The sequence below is a fragment of the Trachypithecus francoisi genome, unplaced genomic scaffold, assembly GCF_009764315.1.
Source record: "Trachypithecus francoisi isolate TF-2019V2 unplaced genomic scaffold, Tfra_2.0 Lachesis_group2, whole genome shotgun sequence".
Lineage (NCBI taxonomy): Eukaryota > Metazoa > Chordata > Mammalia > Primates > Cercopithecidae > Trachypithecus > Trachypithecus francoisi.
This window is the reverse complement of record NW_022681465.1, coordinates 85,048,221-85,070,462: the sequence shown is the minus strand read 5'-3', so window position 1 is coordinate 85,070,462 and position 22,242 is coordinate 85,048,221. Positions and strand designations below refer to the sequence as shown.

Here is a 22,242-nt window from a genome sequence, read left to right as displayed (position 1 = left end):
TCCGGGTATTTAATATCATTGAGCCTTAATATGAAACTCCCTATAAATTATTTGGCTTCTTATTAGTGTTTAATATAAAAAGAACCTTTAATAAATGATCAGCCCCTCCTAAGAACAGAGCATAAGTAAAGAGAGCACTTCAGGTTAGCAGCAAGTGTGCCCACACTAAACTCCCATCCTTGGCTTTCTTTCCTTTTCTGCAATAGAAGAGTCCAAGCTTTCCTGTACCTTTATTTCCCATTTGCATTCTGCTACACCGTTGCCTTGTAGGGGGAACTTTGAGGAGCTAGATTAGCAGGTATATCTACCCTGATGGTGTGAACCACACATTTATGGTAGTCCACTGGACCTTTCACCCTGTCCCCCATGACCAAGTTCCTCAACACTGCCATGCATGAAATACTTTGCTTTTATAATGCCGTCAGATAAGAGAATTATCTTTTTGGAACTAAATGTAATAGAAGGGCATTAATCTTGCACAATAGCAGAAAAGCTGCTTTTAAAATTGTTACCTATTTCTGATTCAGTTCATTGGCAAAAATATTTATAATCATTATTTGCTAGCATACATGGGTAGTGGACAAATCACAGGGTATTATTAAAGTTTTCACTATGCTCATCTTTAAATAACAATCTTGGAGTAGTGTAAAGGATACACAGTTATCGTGACTTCTGTTTGACCCATAAGAGAAATGCATATTCAGGTTGTACTTTTCTCAAGTAACTATAACCACCAATACTTTACATAACTCTTGACTTTTCAGGGCAGGGCATTTAGCTTTAAAATACTCCCATTGAGGGAAAAATAATATTTACCCTCATTTCCTCCCTCTGTCCCTTTTCCCTTCTATCTAACCAATCTGCATGCTTTTATGTATTCTTTTTTTTTTTTGGAACTTATTTTCTATCTGGAATGCTTATCTAAACAAAGAGTTAGATGGCTTTGGTAAGTGAAACTAATGGAATCATTTCCCTCTAACTTTGTAAAAACTTTAAGGATTATCTTTCTTTAGTTCTCTGTGTTTCTGTTTTAGAAGAAAAGAACAAATTTCAGAAACAAGATTATAGTGCTTTTGCTAAAGTATAAATACGTGGGCCCTATACAAACTGGCAAATTCATTTAGTCTTAAAGCAGACCTCCAAGCTATTGTGGATGTTTGGATGACACCATTTTCACAGTAGGAAATCATTTCATGCTGAATGTGGAATCGGCATTGGTTAATGCAGTGAGTTTTATGTGGTATAAACACCTGGAAGTGAGAGAAGAGACAGCACAGAAGCTCTGTGGGAGCTCTGCTGAGCATTGTATAATATTCTTGAACCAATCACCCGACAGCCACTTCCTGGAATAACAATGTCCTTGTTAAATTTTTTTCAAGTTTATCCCATAAATACGTCCATATACTTGAGGGCGAGGGGATTAATATGAATGGACATTAGGGGAGGGGGAATGATTACAAATGAATATCAATATAATTAGTAGAATTTGGGTACCTGGCTCTATTTGTTTGTAAAAGTCCTCAGAATGGAGTCTCAATTTGTGCCTCACACTTACAAAGAGTATTTGGCAAAGCCTCTTCCTCTCTTTAACCTGAAGCAATCTGCTGAATTTTAATCCTTTATCTACACTTCATAGCAAGGTTGGAGAATTGGAAGTATAAAGAAAGATCTAAGGAGCTGAAGGATCCTTTTAGAAAGATCATGGCTAGAACAGTGACAGACACTGATTTTCTACCAAAATACCTACATTTACTTTGCAGTTAAAAAAAAAAAAATTAATCCAAGTGCTAATCCTAAAATACTGCCCTGATTTAATATCTAAACTACCTACGCAACCATAAATCATACCCTTCTCCAGGAATCTTTTCTGGCATTCAAAGTCAGCTATCCAAATCTGAACTCTAATCAAAAGTCAATCTCAAATCCTGTCTCCTCCATGAAGACTCCAGTAATGTTAGTTACCATCAGTCTGGCTCTGTGCTGAGAATGAGGGTGGAAGTCAATAATATTCACTGACATTTATGCAGTGCCTCCTACCTGCCAGGCACTGAGCTAAATAAATTCCTTACCTCTCACCTAGTCCACACAATAGCCTTAAAGATACATGTTATTATTAGCACCATTTTACAGATGGAGAAGATGAAGCTCAGGGTGGTTAAGGGAAAGGAACATCGAGGGTCACAGAGTTAGTAAAGGACAAAGTCAGACTTTGAACCCAGCCTGTTGGGAGTTCAGAGACCACTTCCCTACAGACTGCCTTGAGTTGCTGCAACCCTCGTTCAAATAATACATTTTTGATTCAGTGATGCTCAGTTTTCACCTCACTATACTTGATCCTTCATCCTCAATTTTTTATGTTATTTTTGAAGTCCCAAACACAGCTACCAAGACCCTAAGCTCCTTGTCCATACCATTTTTCAGAAAACAGAACATGGTCCTAGACACATACATAGTAAGTGTGTGATCAGTACTTACAGGGCTGCACGGAGTTGATATGGACGGTGCCAAAAATTAGGGAAGGAAATTTGATGCAGACCTAGGGAAACTTTATTCCAAAGGCTTCAAGAGGTGATTGTAGACGAGGTGAATTGGGACCCAGGGCAGGTGCTTAAGCAGGAAATAACAGAGCCAAATGAATAACCACTTAGGAAAGAGAGTTTTTAGCTGAAGGGTGAAAAAGTAAGGGCAGTGCACATACGTACATATGTGTGTGTGTGTGTGTGTGTGTGTATCTGTCCATCCTCATTTGTGACTTGGCAAGGCACAGAGCTGGGCAGGAGTGAGATGGACAGACATGCAATATCGGTAATGTCAAGGCTCCATTCTTTAGAAACATGAAGCTGATGAAATTATCAAAAGAGAAGGATTTAGAAATTTGAGGAATTCTGTCCATCTTTGCTGTGTTGAGTTCCTATTCACACCCTTACTGCAAGTTAGAAAATTAACAGTTAAATGCAGAGTGGAAATGGTTGCACAACAATGTGAGTGTACTTAATGCCACTGAATTTTACATCTACAAAATAGTTGAAATGGTCAATTTTATGTTATATATATTTTACCACAATAAAAGTAAAATTAAAATGGAGGAAGATATTGGGGCTGGAGAGGCTTTTGGACTTTATTTTTTAACAAAAAGGTCTTGGTGACTGAAGGTATAACCAAATAGTTCAACATGAGAGGTCTTTACCTTGAGGCATGTTGTATTCTTGTTCTGCTGAATTTTGTGGGGGGTTTTCCTGGCCCATTGAATAACTTCCTTTGGAAACCTATTCCATAGGTCCATACAGAATAGTATCCTCTAGTGAACCAAAGTAGAGGGAAAGAAGAGCATGGATGGCAGAGAATCATTCTCATGAAGCTGGTTGGCAGAAGGATTTCTGTAAGATTGGATATCGGTTTCAGCTGAATGGTTTTTTTGATTGGTGTAGAACAGTTTGAAGAAGGGGAAGCCAATCACTGTCAATTTGCTATCATGTCAATTCCTTTCCCTTCTCCTATCAACTGCATTGCCCAGGCTCCCTGACCATTGTGCTTCTGATTTGCTCTGGCCAGGGAGGCACAGACAGAATTTTGAGGGGAAGAAGGACAAGTATGGGAGAAATGAGAGATATTGTTACCTGTCTGTGCTTTGGATGAAGTGGCTGGGGTGGGGGACTTTTTCCCACTGTGGCTGCATGTCCTCCGTGGTTTCGTCTTCCCACTAGACAGCCCTTTCTTCCATGGTCCCAGATTCCACTGGGCATTTCTCATTTGAATGTAATTCCTTCCCTTTTCTGTAAATTTATAAATATTGATTGAGGTATTTGGGGCTCCCAAATTACATTGTATTTGATAAGAACTGAAAAAAAGAGCAGGAGCTATCAAAAGGAAAGAGCCAAATGAATGCCTATGCCTCCTCCTTGGGAAAGAACCAAAGTCCCTGTGGCATGGTCCCAGGTCTCACCAGAGGGCCCTGACTTCTATGATCTAGTAAAGACACCTCCTCCCCACATTCCTGCAGCCCTGTGGGCATTAGTGGCTTCCTGCAATCTCTGGATGGCTTTATTATCTTGGTTGAGACTCTTAGTACTTCTATCACCTATGTAACCAGTTTTCTGTATTACATTCCTTAGCTTGGAATAACTGGAGTGGTTTTTGTTTGCCTGATACAATAAGATACTTGGCTTGTGATGATGTATCTTCTTTAGATGTTTTTAAAATGTCTTTCTTTATTTCAGTGTATAGTTAGCAAAAAAGAAAGAAGGAAGGAAGGGAGGGAGGGAGGGAGGGAAGGAAGGAAGAAAGGAAGGAAGGCAGGGAAAGGAAAGGAAAAGGGGAAAGAAAGAAAGAAGAAAGAGAACGAAAGAAAGAAAGAAAGAGAAAAAGGAAGGAAGGAAGGAAGGAAGGAAAGAAAAGAAAAGAAAAGAAAAGGAAAGGAAAGGAAAAGAAAAGAAAAGAAAAGAAAAGGAAAGGAAAGGAAAAGAAAAGAGACTAAGGACATAGAGGTTCATAACAATATATAATTGGTAGACCCTAACCCTTGTTTCAGTCAGAGAATTCCTCCTATATTTACAACACATATTTAAGTTCTTTGTAAGATATCATTTGAAAAACAGATTTCACTGCTTAAAAACAAAGGTTTTTTTGCTTTTATTTTTGTTTTTTTAAAGACAAGGTTTTTCTCTGTCACCCAGACTGGAGTGCAGTGGTATGATCAGAGCTCACTGCAACCTTGAATTCCTCGGCTTCAGCAATCTTCATGCCTCAGCCTCCAGAGTAGCTAAGACTACAGGCACATGCCACCATGCCCAGTAAAAAAATATATGTGTGTGTGTCTGTGTGTGTCTGTGTGTGTGTGTGTGTTTGTATAGTATAGATGAGTGTCTTGCTATATTGCCCAGGCAGCTCAAACTCCTGACCTCAAGCAATCCTCCCGCCTTGGCCTCCCAAAGCACTGAGATTACAGGTATGAGCCATTGTACCCTGCCCCAGACCTCACTTAATGTATGAAAGGCTAGGTACAGTGGCTCACGCCTATGATCCCAGCACTTTGGGACACCAAGGCAGTTGAGTCCAGGAGTTCAGGACCAGCTTAAGCAACACAGCAAGACCCCATCTCTATAAATAATAAAAAAAGTAGCCAGGCATGGTGGCATGCAGCTGTGGTCCCAGCTACATGGGAGGCTAAGGTGGGAAGATCAGCTGAGCTTGGACATTGAGGCTGCAGTGAGCCATGATTGCACCACTGCACTCCAGCGTCGGTGACACAGCGAGACCCCATCTCAAAAAAAGTATATATATATATATATATAAAATAAAAATAGAATTATGAAACTGTAGGTTTTTAGATGTCCCAAGTTAGGAAGTAGCACAAGAACAAACAAATAAAAATTCAAGAAAAAAGTTGAAGTATCTGCAATATAGGACAAATAAAGAATTTTAGTTTTGTCTTGAAAACTGAAGCTTGGGCCGGGCGCGGTGGCTCAAGCCTGTAATCCCAGCACTTTGGGAGGCCGAGACGGGCGGATCACGCGGTCAGGAGATCGAGACCATCCCGGCTAACACGGTGAAACCCCGTCTCTACTAAAAATACAAAAAACTAGCCGGGCGAGGTGGTGGGCGCCTGTGGTCCCAGCTACTCGGGAGGCTGAGGCAGGAGAATGGCGTGAACCCGGGAGGCGGAGCTTGCAGTGAGCTGAGATCCGGCCACTGCACTCCAGACCGGGCGACAGAGCAAGACTCCGTCTCAAAAAAAAAAAAAAAGAAAAGAAAAGAAAACTGAAGCTTGGGAGGAAACAGATTTTATTAAAGGCAGTAGGAGACTTCTGTGAAAATGCTAAAAGATGCTTATAAGCACTTTTTGAAGGAGTTGAATTCTTTATTGTGTCTAATATGTCTAACTTAACAGTTTTCTAATTTCAATGTAATTCCTTCCCTTCTCTGTAAATTTATAAATACTGATTGAGGTATTGGGGGCTCCCAAATTACATTGTATTTGATAAGAATTGAAAGAAAGAGCAGGAGCTATAAAAAGGAGAGAGCCAAATGAATGCATATACCTCCTTCTTGGGAGAGAATCAAAGTCCCTGTACACCCTTGTTAGGCCAAAGACAGTTTGGTTGCTGCCCAGAGTTGGGAGGAGGGACAGGGGGAGTTCCGGTGAGCAGCCTTTGAGTGAGAATGAAAAATGAAAAACAGTGTGGAACTGGCACTGAGTAGAAAGAAAATTGGACTAAATGTTAGGAGTCTAGGTTCATGCCCTCAACCCTCCTAGCCAACTTTGGCTTTAGTCATTTTCAGTCTCCTTACTGTGAAATGAGAGGTTGAACTAGATGATTTCTGAGCCCTTCTGGCTCAAAAATTCTGACTCTAAGATCTTTTCCATATCAGTTCTTTGGAATGAATCTTATTTTCAATTTATCTAAACAGTTTTCAAGTGCTGTTTAGAATAATTAAAGTAGCACTAAGAAAGGCTTGAAAAGTAATCAACAAAATTGGGAATATCTCCCATAATGTGGCTTGTGTGACAATCTGCTAAAATTTGTTAAACTAATAAAAGTAAAAGACAACACCAAATGAATGCTTTTTAAGAAAGCTAAGGAGACATAATGGCAACTTTCCAAAAGCTGCTAAAGCTCTCAGTCTGCTCCTCCCAGCTGTTACTTCTCAAGGTGCTCATGGGCCTTCGGAAATCTGACACAATGTGAGACAAATACCTTTCTCCCGACACTTTTATTACCTCCTTTTCCTGAAAGTCATAGTCTAACTCATAGTCTAACGCCAGGAAGAGAACTTATAGTCATGTCTCATTTATCTTCAACGTTCTGCTTTCTAATTGAAAATTTTCCTTCAGTGGTTTTTCAGATCAGATCTTAAGCTTTAATTACAAGTTGTTATAAGTCTTTTAACTTTACGGTGTTTACCTGGTCTGAAAAATAATCAGATTTTTAAAAATACATTGCTTAAAAATAAAACTTGATAAGTTTTTTACATATTATGAGATTTTTATTTTGACATGCTCAAGAATATACCAGAACTGAAAGAATTTCATTTAGGTTGAAAAGAATCAGTTTAGGTTACTAGTAAAGGAGATGCCTTTAGGTAAATCATGCTTATTTGAGAAAGCTTTGTGCACTTGACAACCTATTATATTTGTGCATCCGACAACATCCAGCAATTGTACAGGAGGTATAATTCACCTCTAGTACTCAAAGATCATTTTACCAAGTAGCCTTTCACCAAGAAGGGGACAATGGGGTGGGGACAGGGAACAGCCTGCCCCTCAGAAGCAGCTGCATCATATTTTATGCAGATGTAAAGTTTTATGGTCTTCAAAAATCAGACCACGAATACAAACTTGTGTTTCAAGTTGGAGAGGCAAAAGGACCTTGTTTCAGGTGTGGGAGGTGATTATTTGTTTTGAGTTTCAGGAGTTCCATCCTGGCTGACCGTTACCAGTGGCAGCCGTCGAAGACCGGAGCCCGAATGATGAAGGGGCAGTCACTTTCCAAAACTTGCTTGCCCTGAATTTGAAGTTCCCTGTGTCTTGAGAAGACTTCTTTAGGGTATATAGACTCACCTCAAAAAGGCCACTTTTTAAAAATCATCAAAATAAATGAGAGTATGTATAGGTCACTGGTATTTTCTGTATAAGTTTCTCAGAACATATTCTGTATACACTGGTTATTCAATAAATGTCAATCAGTCAGTCAGCAGCATTTATGGAGTGTTGCTCTACTTGAAATGCTCATAAAGGGAAGTGAAAGTGTTCAAGGGAATAGACAGTTTTCAGATTGTTTTCCTCTTGTGTTTCTGGTTCAGGATCTACACAGCTCAGTTGTCAGCAGAGATGGAAAAGTGGCTGTCCTTTTCCTATGGAGTTGGTGTTCACAAGTCAAGCAATGTTCCATCAATGTGCATCACTACAAATGTACTGCTTGTTAAGATATTGACATACTAGCCCATCCATTTGAATGCCACCTGTTTCCTCCCCTCTGGGACCTCTTGGGCTGCTCCACAATTCCACAACCAAAGCAGTAACTCCTGGCTTGGTAGAGAGCCTCTAGAACTGCGCTACAGCACTGCCACCAACATTCATTCTGGTTGGTTAGTGTCCATGACATACCCCATCTTTAATATCTTAAATGTTCCCCTTGTACTAAACATTATCTACACAGAAAGTTAGTGGACATTCAAGAATGATGCCTCAAAGCTAATATAGTCATTGTCATTTAAAAAATAAGAAGACATGCAAGGACTATTTGAACTGGAACAGTGATCTTTTTGTGGTGAACTATTGGATTGTTCTCCTGGTCCTAGGGCAGAGACCAGGCCTGAACCTTGTTTGTGTCCTCATTACTAAACACAGGCTAGGGAACAGTGAATGTTAATTGAACTAAACAGAGCTGAATATAGACTTCAGACTTAAAGGAGAGAATGGAAGCTGAGATGGCCATACCAGAAACACAAACTAAGGCATACCAGAAGACAGTCTTTTCATTACCAAGTGGCTGCCAGCTGAGGGTCAATAATTAACTGACAGAACACATGGTGCTACTCTACAAGTTAAGTAAAACAGGAAGTAGTTTGATAAGCAGATATTGATGGATTTACCTTGTCGCTAAGGTACATATTGCTTTCAAGATGTACATTAACTTTCGGTGCATAGCTCTGGTATGTCTGCAAAACTGAATTCTAGAACTGAATTAGACATTTTTTTGTTTTAAAAACAAAAGAAATCTGAATAGCTCAGGGTTGAGAAGCGATGTGATGGCACGTAGTGATTGTCAAACTGCTCATTCCTGGCAACCCCAGCCTTGCTTTAGTCAGAGCAGTCTAGCAGTCTCCTTTTAATGATTTTTTGTTTTGTTTTGTTTTGAGACAGGGTCTCTCTTGGTTGCCCAGGCTGGAGTGCAATGGCGCAATCTCAGTTCACTGCAATCTCTGCCTCCTTAGTTCAAGCAATCCTCCCACCTCAGCCTTCCAAATAGCTGGGACTACTGGCACCCTCCACCACGCCCAGCTAATTTTTGTGTTTTTAGTAGAGACTGCTTTCGCCATGTTGGCCAGGCTGGTCTTGAACTCCTGACCTCAAGTGATCCACCTGCCTTGTGCTTTTAGTATTTTATACACATTATTCTGTCACTCACTGAGTGAAATCATCTACAAAAATTAGTTCTTGTTAATTTTTGCTACTCTCCATTATAATTAATGGGAAAATAAAATGTTTCTATTACTGAAACGTAAGTTCAAGGTTAAAAGGGGAAATGTCCATCACATAGGTTTTTGTACTTCCATAGTTACAGTAGCTACTAGGGGGACAGTAGACTACCATCAGTAAGAGCATGGGTCCTGAAGTTTCACTGAGCAAGGGCAGAGTGTCAGTTTCTTCACCTGTTAGCTGCTTGCTCTTGAACAAGTGACTTACCTTTCTGAGCCTCTGTTCCTATATGAGTTAAATACAGGTGATAATACGTTACCTGACAGAGCTGTAATGAGAATTAAGTGGCAAAATGTTTCTGTATTAGAGTAATACAGTTGCTATAAAGCCTACAGTCTCGATGGCTTGCCACTGTAAGTCACCTGACAGTCCAATATGATCAGTGGGGGCACTCTGCTCCTTGTAGTTATTCAAGGACCCTGATGTCTTCTATCTTGTTCTGCTCTCCTCTAGGTCCTTGGGGCCACTTTATTCAACCACTTATGAAAAGGGAGAGAAGGACTGTGCACAGAAAAAGGGGACATCACAAAAGTTTAGTTTGAGCCAGGCCTGGAGGTTGTGCACATCAGTTGTGCCCCCACTCCCAGGAGTCAGTCACCTGGCCACAGCCAACCCTGGCAGAAGCTGTGAAGTGTAGTATAGCTTTTTGCCTTAGAAGAAGAGGAAGACACGGATATTGCTGTGCACTAGCAATTTCTGCCACAGTTATCTAAGGCACTTACCACAGTGCCTGGCATGTCATAAGTAGGCAGCTCCCTTTTTTTTTTTTTTTTTTTTAATAGAGACAGTCTCACTATGTTGCCCAGGCTGGTCTCAAACTCCTGGGCTCAAGGGATCCTCCCTCCTCAGCCTTCCCAAAGTGCTGTGATTGCAGGCATGAACCACCGCACCTGCTGGCAGATACTTTTTTAAAAAAATTCCAGAAGCACCAGGCAGCAACCACAATAATGCTCACCATTTGGCAGTTGCTCAGTGACTGTACAAATTATCCAGAACCCATAAAAGCACTCACTTTGTGTTGAAGAGCCATTTATTAACAAAATGACAAGAACATATATTATGAAAGGCAACCAAGAAAGATATACACCAAGTTGAAACCAAGAATGAAAAACATAGTGTGAGACCCTTTCATCATGTCTTCAATTACCTTCCAACCCTACACATATGAGGGGAAAGTTTCTAAAATTGTGCTACTCTACCAAAAATAAAATAATAATTTGGGTAAAATAGAGCCCCAAAAGTTATGAAGGTACTTATGGGAAGGAAGGATTGTTCAGGGCTTTAGCATGATACTTTCATTTTTTAAAAAATGTTATTCACAAATTACAGCTTTCTATTAAGTAGTTATAAATTTTATTCATAAAACTACCAATTTTTGAGCACCTACTCTGGGCATTCACCGTGCTAAATACTTTACCTACATTTGTGCCCAATCTATACCCAAACCCTTCAAAGACAGCTGTTATTCCCTTATTTAAAAAAAAAAATTAGAAAGTTAAAGACATTTACTGTCTCGTCAGTTGAAGATTACATGATTAGAAAATGGCAGGACAGTGATCTTTCTAGTTCAAGTTGCACAGCTCTGATAAAAGGAACAAAAGCGACAACTCAAACATCAATGTCCCTGGTTGCTTTAAGAAGCGAGTGGGCTGATCCAAACACATGGTATTCCAGGACCCAGCATGGAATAGTAGGTGCTCAATAAAGGTTAGCTCCGTCTGCCACCCCTTGTTCCCTCCCTGTTGCCATTCAATAGAAATAGACCATGGCAGCAGCTGCTGCAGGTCTTTCGCCTTAATCGGAGCTGTTTATTCCAAGTGCACACACAGGCATACTCAAACCTTTCCTTTTTTCCCTTTCCCATCCTGTTTTGTTTCCCTCAATCACTTTCTTCCCACTCGTATTATTGTTTATAGAAAGCACTAGGTTGATCTTTTTTCTTGTCTTCATAAGAAAGGTAAATGTATTTATACTCCTCTGCACTCCACTGGAGTGTGAGTTCCCTTGGCAGGAGCACAGATAATTTTACAAGGAGTAGCTGGTGTTACATTTGTAGATTCTACCATGAATATTTACGGTTCTGCAAACCATTCTGCATTCATTTCAATGGCTTCCCTAATTCCTTCCAAGTTGAGAAAATCTGATGGGGAGGGCTTTGCTATTTACTACTCAATATATTGGATAACACCTTTGGCACACACCTCTTAGACTTACGATGTAGTATTTGAATTTGTTAAGGAAAACTGTATGACTACTGATCTTTGCAATATGGTTCCTGTTTTCACAGCGATTGGCAGTGATCTATAACAAAAGCCTGGATAGGGAGGTGTTATGAGGGGTGTATTATGTCCTGTACAGTTGCCCAGTGAATGTTCACTTGCACCTGGTGTTTATAAGATAAACCACTGAATTTTTCCTTCCCAGTGAAAGACAAAACCAGTGGAAGAAACAAAAAGTCCAGTAGAAATCCAGAAGTTAAAAAATAATTGTATATCTCCTTGTACTAATTTTAATTGTGTAATTAGATTGTAGATTTGTGTTGTTACTTTTCAAGTTTAATGGACCTTCAAAAAGAATGCAGTTTTTTTGTTTGTTTGTTTACTGTCAACCTCACCAAATTACAGGATATATTTCAAAATGTCATCTCTTTTTCTTCCAGATGCTCAGACTCTTTTATTTCGTTTGCTAACTGTCAGACTCTTTCATTTCGTTTGCTAACTGTCAATGGTCTGTAGGGCATTACCTTAAAACCAGATTTTAGGAGCTTCATATTTATTAGTGTGCAGTCCCTATTTGTGTTTTTTAAGCCTGTCAATGTTGGATAATTGTTGAAATTCTGCTGAGTTTGAGAAGCTTTATTTTCCATGTCCCCCCAAATCTAATCACCCTCATCTCTCATTATCACATTTATGTAAATATTTTTAGATTATTACCCAATTGCCAGATACCTTTATAATGTCTGATTTCCGGCTGGCAGCAGTGACTTACACCTGTAATCCCAGCACTTTGGGAGGCCAAGGTGGAAGGATCACATAAGCCCAGGAGTGCATGACCAGCTTAGGCAACATAGTGAGACCCTCCCATCTCTACAAAAAATAAAAAAGAATAAATAAATTAGCCAGGCATGGTGGTGCATATTTGTTGTCCCAGCTACTCAGGAGGCTGAGACAGGAGTATTGCTTCAGCCCAGGATGTCAAATTTGCAGTGAATTATCATCACATCACTGCACTCCAGCCTGGGCAACAGAGTGAGACCCTGTCTAAATAAATAAATAAATAAAATCTGCTTTTTCTAAATTGGTTTTCTATATTTTCCTTCTCTCGACAACTTATCTGCATTATTTCTTAATTCATTAGTAGTTATACGCTTGGGCATCTAGTGTTCTTGGCTGTGGTACAGATTGAAGCCTCGGCTATCTCATGGCCATATGCTCTTATTGCATAGGTCGTATGGTTTCTAAGAATGGGAAATTCAGAGCCTCTTTGAGCCTGAGTGTAAGATAGATAACTCAGAATATGCAGTATGTGTAAGCACAATACTGCCTTGTGTCTATTTACCACGAGCGTTTTGAGGAATGCAGCTTCAGTTTTGATTGCCAAGGTATTCCTGGCAGACTCATAAATTAGGGAGCAAAAGAGCCCCCTTCACCCCTCTGGTGAAGGAGTTTGATAAATGAGGGATTAGAGCAATGTTAAATCCTTCTAGAGGCAATGCAAAGAAGATATCCAGCAGCTTGAGTATCAGAAAAGGTTAATCTTAACTGCTCTTCTCAAGCCAGAGACTTGAAGAGCACTGTTTCCTGAATCAATAAGGATTTAAGGAAATAAACTGGTCGCATTTGTAAAAAGAGATCTGTTTTCTGATGTGTAGTCCCCAGAATGGGAGCAGGAGGTGGGGTTGTTTTCTTAAGTTGTCTGCTCTGTGAAGGCAGAGACTTTAGATTTTATGTGTTTAGTTAGTGCCTACGGAGTATATGTAGATGCCTAATAAACTGTGATGATAATGTGGAGGGATTGAGGGAATGTTCTCAATTTGAGCTTCTATTTCTGAAGAATGAAACCCTTGTCGAAAAGGTGTCTGTATCTTATCTCCACTAGGGGCCCATCCAGGCTTGAGCCAATAGAGTAATTCTCCATCAAATCTTCTGTGTTCAAATTCCTAGGAGAATTTTTTGATGATTCAATCTATTGGTATGTTTCACTAACCTTCATATCTGAAGTGATATCAGAGACACACTTAATGAGTTGCAGCTCTCAAATAAGTTGCTACAATTGGACCTAAAAGGCTTTTCTCAGGCAAGTCCAGATATCCACTTTCCCTTATCTGCTTACTTTCAGGGGACTTCCAGAGAACAAATGGCTGGTCCTTTTCCAAAAGGACAGATTTTCCTATCTGATGCTTTTGTTCTCCAGCAAGGAAAGGAAATGAAAACTGTTGTCTTCCCGTAGGATATTGAATCCAGAGTAAACTGAAGCTTTGTGTATTTCTTTTGTAGTGGTTTCCTTCATGTAAATGTGAATAGAGTGATTACTGAATATCAGAGGTCTAGGCTAGAGGCAAGCCATCTCTTTGATATGCAGAGTAAAATGAAATGGTAAAACATCAAATGTTGGGATGTTTGAAAGAGTTTCCTACATGACTTGTCAGGTCTTAATTTGCTCAGAGTAATGCCTTGGGCCTTCTTGTGTTGTTAATAGCCTGTAGGGGAAATTATGTTGGAGGCTGTATCAATCATCTGGCCTTTTTCTTGTTTCATATAAGATTCCCTGTACCCTTATCTTTCTCTCAGAATATTCTAGATTAGCTGTGTATTTGCTGGGCAGGCTTGGTAGTGATGCCTTGAAGAACATGTTGCCTGCCCCTCCCTGTCTTAGTAGGCACTTTCCAAATAATAATAATAATACTTTGTGTTCTGAAACCTAATTTTCTTTCTTTCTTTCTTTTCCCCCAACTTTTATTTTAGGTTTAGGGGGTTACATGTGCAGATTGTTTTCCCCGCAGCAGGTAAATTGTGTGTCGCTGGGCTTTGGTGTACAAATGATTTTGTCACCCAGGTAGTAAATATCATACCCAATTGGTACTTCAAGCCTCACCCTCCTCCCACCCTCCATCCTCAAGTAAGCCCTGGTGTCTATGTTGGAACCTAATTTTCTACTTCTTTTTTTTGTATTACATTTTGACTTCGCCTGGACACAGCCACGTTGAGATTAAGGTATTCTCTGAATTAAATCTGTTCTGGGTATTTTATGAGTAAGTTTTATAATTTCAGGTCAGGTGCAGTGCCTCACTCCTGTAATCTCAGCACTTTGGAAGGCTGAGACAGAAGGATCGCTTGAGCCCAGTCATTCAAGACAGTCTCTCTGAAAAAAATAAAAATAAATTTAAAAGCCAGGTGCAGTAGTGTGCTCCTACAGTCCCAGTTACTCGGGAGACTGAGATGAGAGGATTGCCTGAGGCCAGAAGGTCGAGGCTGCAGTGAGCCATGACCATGCCACTGCAATTCCGCCTGAGTGAAAGAGCAAGACCCTGTCTCAAAAAAAAAAAGTTTTAGAATTTCTACCTTGGAATAGAAGCCAAATTGGGAACCAAGAGGTTAATCACTTAAATTCACCTGACAAATCAAAAACTGACTTGAAATCAAGTCGTTTCTCTTTCTTACTGCAATGAAATTTAAAATATATATTGCCCTGGTTAAGACTATTTGTCTTGGATCAACATCATTCTAAAGAAAAAGGGTAAATTTGACAGGGATGCTTATTTTACATTTCTTCCCTTCACTTTGAGGGCAGTATCAGGTCTTGTTTGTCTTTCTCTCTCACAGCACAGTGCCTTGTGTGTGATAAAGCCCCCAACAAACCGAATTAATAAAAACTATAGATCCTCCTGTCCAGCCTGTTTTAGGAAGTATTTGTGTCTCTCCTCCCTCCAGTAGTTTGGTTTGGTTAGCTCTGTGCCCAGCATCTCTGCTCAGAAGGCAAGGACAAGGGAGGGAAGAAGGGACTGAAATTTCTTTGACTGACTGGCTGGACCCAGTGGCTCACACCTGTAATCCCAGCATTTTGGGAGGCCAAGGTGGGTTGATCACTTGAGGTCAGGAGTTCGAGAACAGCCTGGCCAACATGGTGAAACCCCGTCTCTACTAAAACTACAAAAATTAGCTGGGTATGCTGGCATATGCCTGTAATTCCAGCTACTTGGGAGGCTGAGGCAGGAGAATTGCTTGAACCGGGGAGGTGGAGGTTATAGTGAGCTGAGATCGCACCATTGCAATCCAACCTGGGGGAAGTAGCAAGACTCTTATCTCAAAAAAAAAAAAAAAAAGAAAGAAAGAAAAAAGGAAGAAAAAGAAGAAGAAGGAGGGAGGGAGGGAGGAAGGGAGGGAGGGAGGGAGGGAGGGAAGGAAGGAAGGAAGGAAGGAAGGAAGGAAGAAAGGAAGGAAAAGAAAAGAAATTCCTTTGTCTATTCTCATTAGCAGCTCATTCAGTTCCATTCATTGAACACTCTGAGCATCTGCCCCACTTCAGGCCTTGCTCCAGATGCAGGATTTGCCAAGATGAGTGAGAGGGTCTGCTTTGGGCAAAGCTCTCTGAGCCTTGAGGTCTGTCTTCATCCCAAAGAATTTGCACTCTAGCAAGGAAGAGGGAAAACGAATGGACAAATGTTTATGTATCACTTGGGTTGAGGGAGCAGTCAATTATTCAGGGAAGGGAGAGCGAGGAAAGCAAACAAGAGAAGTGACAAGGGAAGGGAAGGAGGTTCCAGAATGGATCGGGTGGATAAGTAGCAGTCTTGAAGTGTGAAAATTAATACATGGTATATTTGGGGAGACAGCAAGCACTTTAAAGCATAGTTTCAAGTAGGGTTGGGGCTTAAGTTGTTTAAGTGAGAGGAATTTTTTTTTTTCCTTAAGGCTTTCTACACGATTTGGATTGTGAATCTTTGGAGGATAGACTGCTGTACCACCAAGCTTTCCTCAGAGAAGGAGATCAAAAAAATTGGGAGATTTAAGTGTAATGAACTAATACAGAACTATAAAGTGTGTGTGTGTGTGTGTGTGTGTGTGGGCCCGTGCACTTGCTAATTTCATTTCCCTTTCCTTTTCCTATCCACTCTCTGGCATATATAAATAATGAACTGATTAAAACACTCACAGAAGAGAAGAGGAGATAGGAAGAAGAAGAAAAGTTTATGTTCATTCTAAACCCTCAGGTGCTGTAATTTCAGGAGGGAAGAGGCTGTTTATAAATATACATACACATATAATAATTATACTTCACATGTATATAATTGTACTTCAAGATAGTGTGAATACTTGCAATGATACAGGTTAAATGCCATTAGAGTGATAAAACCAAGGGACTACAGGATCTCAGAGAAGGAAAATCTCACCTTCAGCTATTGTGATTAGAGATTGAGAAGTAGCATTTGAATTGGGTCTTAAGCACAGATAGAAATTTAGTTGAGGTCATGGTAGTAGAAGTGCCAGGTACTATTCTGAGCACTTTAATATTCTAATTCAATTGAGCCTCACAATGAACCTTGTGATATAGGTGTTATTGTTCTTGTCATTATTATTATACCCATTTTCCAAATTAGAAAACTATGGCCTAGAGAGCAGTTAAGGGACTTACCCAAAGTCAAGCAGTTAGTAAGTAATAAAGAAGGGATTGGAACATAGGTAGTTTTGGCTTCAGTCCAGTTAACTAACTAAACTACCCCTCACATGACACAGGACAGAGGGCCTTCTAGGAAAAAGAAATGTCTTGGACAAAGAGCTCATATTTGGGAAGGGCAAAGTGAGTTCAAGGAGTGATTGAACTCGGTTTGGCTAGAAAGTTAAGGCGATAGGATCTGTGAGTATTGAGAGATGACAACCCTGCTTTGTTTTGTTTTGTTGAGACAGGATATCACTCTGTTGCCCATAGGGAAATGCAATGGTGCAGCCATGGCTCACTGCAACCTTGCCTTCTTGGGCGCAAGCAATCCTCCCACCTCCGCCTCCCAAGTAGCTAAGACTCCAGATGCATGCTACCATGCCTGGCTAATTTTTAAAAAATTTTTTTGTAGAGACGGGGTCTCACTGTTGCCTAGTCTGGCCTTGAAGTCCGGCCTCCAATGACCTTCCTGCGTCAGCCTCCAAAAGTGCGGGGATTACAGGCGCGAGCCAGCATGCCTGGCCTGACCACCCTGTTTTGAATTGTAGACTTCCCATGCATCTTCCTGCTTCATCTTTCTAGTACTTTATGCCATTATCACATTTATTTAGTCTCTCTTCACTAGAATATAAGTAGCTAGAAGTTTGGGTTTATTCTGCTTTGTTCACCACTCTATCTTTAGTCTGTAGAAGAGTGTCTGGTACACAGTAGGTTCCTGTTGAATATCTGTTGAATGAATGAATGTCTAAGTTGAATCCAGATCGCTGAGGGTTCCACAATACTCTACCAATCTTTAGCCACTTGGGGACCCCACATGATATGTGGGAAGCCACCAGTCAACCTTGATCGTATCAATGTGTCATGTGTCCGTTCATTCGGTGCTGCCCTTTGGAGGAGGGGTGCTGCAGGATTATAGTGGAGAAATATAAAAACATTGAAAGGATTCTGTGGTTTAAAATGCTTTGTTCTACTTGCAATACTCTCAAGGAGTGGCTGCTGATGTGGACTGAGTTTTAAGGGACTTCAGGAGGCATTGCAACAAATCTCATCCCAACCCTACTATAAATACCTAAAGTTACATACTGTTGGATTTCACTTCCTGTTATTAATCAGTGTTTTTCATTGAAACCCGCTTTTTTGTTGTTAGCTCAGTGTGCAGCATACTAGATACCAAGCACATGTTTCTACTGTATACAGGCTCTCAGACCAGACCACCACCATTGTGTCTTGCCTCCATAGGTTGGACATATTCTTTAACCTGTCTAAGCTTTGGTGTCCTAGCTTTGAAAAATGGAATAATAATAGTACTTTCCTCAATGGACTGACATGAGGATTCATGAGTTAATATGTATATTTTCAATCTTAAAAGAGTGTGTGATGCTCACTTTGGCAACACATATACTAAAATTGAAATGATACAGAGATTAGCGTGGCTCCTGTAGAAGGATGACATGCAAATTCATAAAGTATTCCATTAAAAAAAAAAAAGTCTGACACATAGTAAGGTATATAGAGACTTCAGATTGCTGGAAGGAATTCTTGGAAAGGAAGGTGAAAAAGAAATAAAGGCAGATTTTACTTATTTCACAGTTTGGCCAGAATCCTATGGCTAAAGATACCTTAACTTTACTGTTTTGAGATTCCACCATCACTACCCTGAAAGATTATTTTGGAGAGTGTTGTTGGATTTGATCATGTGGTATTAAAAATGCCAGATGACCGTATGTTCTCACTCATGTGGGAGCCAAGCTATGAGAACACAGAAGCATAAGAGTGACATATTAGACTTTGGGGACTTGGGGGAAAGGATGGTGGGTGGTAAGGGATAAAAGACTACACACTGGGTACAGTGTACACTGCTCAGGTGATGGGTGCACCGAAATCTCAGAAATCACCACTAGAGAACTTATTCATGTAACCAAACACCACCTGTTCCCCAAAAGCCTATTGAAAAAAAAAAGTTAAAGGTACTTTGGAGAAACAAACAATTAAAAAAATGCCAGATGACATCTAACATCTGATCTATAAGATAGTAAGAACTCTACAGTCCAGTTAAAATCCTATCACCTGAAAATATCACAGTCATGGGGAGAAGGAATGAGGGAGAGAAGGAAAGAAGGAGAGAAGGACAAAGGAAAGAAAGAAGGAAGGAAGGAAAGATTCTGAAAAAATGACGTTGTAAGCATCATTCATTTTATATAATAAAACAATTGAACAGTCCCTTGGATTTTGCTATAAGGTACTTGACCTACTGAAGAATTTTTTCTTACTGTGATATTCTTAAAGTTTTTTAAATGAGTGAACTTAAGTTGAAGCTTCTCATACCAAGACAATTCTGATAAAACTGGAGTCCATACTCCATGGTAAAATTAAGCAGCCCTCAAAATAGTAAGAATGATTGGAGATTGGTGACTTTCAATGAAGCTTGGTGTATTCTGTTAAGCAATTATGCCAAGGGAAGAGATAATTGAATGTTATTGTTCAGCTCCAGATGGAGATATTACTTTATTTTTATTTTGTCTGTATAGTCCACTGCTTCTGTCTACAAAGTATTTAAAGTGACTCACATGAAAATAGTAAAAATAAAATATTGAGATACAAGAAGATCAGAACAAAGAGAAGGCAACTATAATAATGCTCAACCCTACTCCAATTAGTGGAATCACTTTTCCAATTGAGTTTCCTATTTGTTGCTCTGGGTTTTTGAAAAATGAAAGGGCAGGGGAATCATGATCTGCGACATATTATTTCTCATTATGGAAAAGAAGGAGAGTGTGTTTTCCACAGGGAAAATAAAAGCTGTTCGAGCATAATTCTAAGAAGACATTTTCTGTAGAAGACATTGAGTGATCTGATGAGTAATTCACAACATTGTTATAGTAAGCTTAGTTTTGAATTTCTTGTGTCCTTTCCTTAAAGTGGCATTAAGTAAGGTTGAGACCCTAGTATTAAAATGCCATAAAGTGATTTGGTAGCCTTCAGCAGGACATACTTGAGCTTCATTCAAGGATAGCATTAGACATCCTGTAGAGGAAGAGGAAGATGGATGATCTGGCCCTTTCAATGATCTTCTCTAAAGATTACTTTTCCCAGGAGGTCTGATAAAGAGCAGGGAGTTGGAGATTTTATTTCCTGTCCAGGCCTGAAGAGCTGGTGCCACTAATTATGGAAAATCCACATATAAACATTGCAGCCCTGTGGGCAGTTGTTGGATTTTCATTGTGAAAGTTAAGAATCCTGAGGGTCTTCTGGCCTGCCTGAAAGGTTGCTCACCTTCCAGAAAAAAACTCTTATAAATTATTATTGACTTAAAATTTAAATCCCCAAAGTGCTTAGATAAGATAAAAATCCATATTTCTTAACTATGATGGTTAAAAAGCAACTATATTTATCTGTGTTACATAAGTAGATACTATTGTATGAGGAGAATGTTTATATTGTCAGCTATTGTGTGCTTCACATTCATACAACTCATGTTTATGGGGCTTCTACTGTGAGCCAGATTACCTTCTTGGATGTGTCTCTGAATACAGTGTATTTTTATTTCCTTAAATTCTCTAATTCTCTTTCTGCTCTTTGATGTGTTCGTGTGTATGTTTTTATATTTTTATTTTATTTCACCTTTTTTTTTTTTTTTTTTTTTGAGATGGAGTTTTGCTCTTGTTGCCCAGGCTGTAGTGTAATGGCGTGATTTTGGCTCATCGCAGCCTCCACTTACCAGGTTCAAACGATTCTCCTGCCTCAGCCTCTCAAGTAGCTGGCATTATAGGCATGCACCACCATGCCCAGCTAATTTTGTATTTTTAGTAGAGACGGGGTTTCTCCATGTTGATCAGGCTGGTCTCAAACTCCCGACCTCAGGTGATCCGCCCAAGTAGGCCTTCCTAAGTACTGGGATTACAGGCATGAGCCACTGTGCCCAGCCTGTATGTTTTTATTTTATTAGTTTTTTTTAAAATACAAAAACTATAGTCACTTATTTTTTCAAGTCCAATTATTCAGAGATACATAAAGATATGTAAAAGTTAATCATCTTTTCCCTCCTTAATCCCCAAGGTTATTATCCAGTGTTATCAGTTTGATGTGGCTTCTTCCATACCTTTTTCTGTGCTCAAATAATTTTCTTAATTGTTCGGAGCATGTGTCTAAAACTTCAATGTATAATATTAGTGATTTTTTCAATGGAGCCATATTTATTTTTGCTGGCAAGCAGGAGCAATTTTCCCCTAATTATAATTGATTTTCTATAGTGTACTTGTTTGTTTGTTTGCTCTGTCTTGAGGGAAGGGAGGGGAACATTGTTATTACTCTCCTGAATAATTTAGAAGCCGAAGACTCCACCTATAAATGGAACTTTTCCTGTTCTGAACAGGACCAAACTTGATGGGATATGATAAGCATGTGTTTTTCAAATGATGTCATCTTCCATCCGATGCCAACTTTTGTGTATATAATACAGGTTTAGATACGCTCATTAATTTTGAGACTAGCTCCAGTGTCACAGTATCAAATCTGAATACATCCTACACACCCTTCTCAAAAGTCAACACTCGAATATCCTTTCATTGATCTTTTGTCAAATAGGGAAGTCATCTGGTTTATGGTATTACTTCCTGTGCATTTAGTGAGTGTACAGAATCCCAGGAACAGCATGACCTAAAGTTGCAAAAAAGAAACATTTTGAAATCTGAATACAAGTGGATCCCCCCTTATTGACGGAGGATACACTCCAAGGCCCACTGTGGATGCCTGAAACTATAGATAGTACCAAACCCTTTACAGTTGTCCCTCAGTATCCATGGGGCATTTGTTCTGAGACCTGTCTCAAATAACAAAATCTGAGGATGCTCAAGTCAGTGAAAGAAAATGGTGTAGTATTTGCATATTACCTATGCATATCCTCCTATATACTTTAAATTATCACTTGATTCCTTATAATACCTAATATAATGTAAATGCTACATAACTAGTTATGCTCTATTGTTTAGGGAATAATGATGAGGGAAAAAAAATTGTTACCTGTTCAGTACATGTCAATTTTTTTTCCAGTGTTTTCAATCCACAGTTGGTTGAATCCACAGATGTGGAAACCACGGATACAGAAGGCCTATTATAGATACTTTATTTTTTTCTTATACATACATGCCTATGATAAAGTTTAATTTATAAACTAGGCACAGTAAGAGATTAACAATAGTAACTAATGATAAAATAATTGTAACTACATGCTGTAATGAAAACGAATGTGGTCTCTCTTTCTGTTTTTCAAAATATCTTTTTATACTGTACTGAGGAAAATGAAACCATGGAAAGCGAACTGTATGTAAAGGGGGACTATTGTCTATAGTTATGACATCATTTTCTTGCCTGTGATGATGCTTGAGGAT

The 22,242-nt window shown here is 39.5% G+C and overlaps 1 protein-coding gene and 1 non-coding gene across 2 annotated transcripts in view; both read left to right on the top strand.

Annotated features, from left to right (window-relative positions):
- ARL15 (ADP ribosylation factor like GTPase 15) overlaps positions 1-22,242 on the top strand; it is a 455,769-nt gene that overhangs the window by 410,672 nt on the left and 22,855 nt on the right. The gene's annotated exons all lie outside the window — the stretch shown is intronic.
- On the top strand, positions 18,230-18,336 carry LOC117066207. Its single transcript, XR_004430194.1, has one exon. It is a non-coding gene; the product is annotated as a U6 spliceosomal RNA (small nuclear RNA).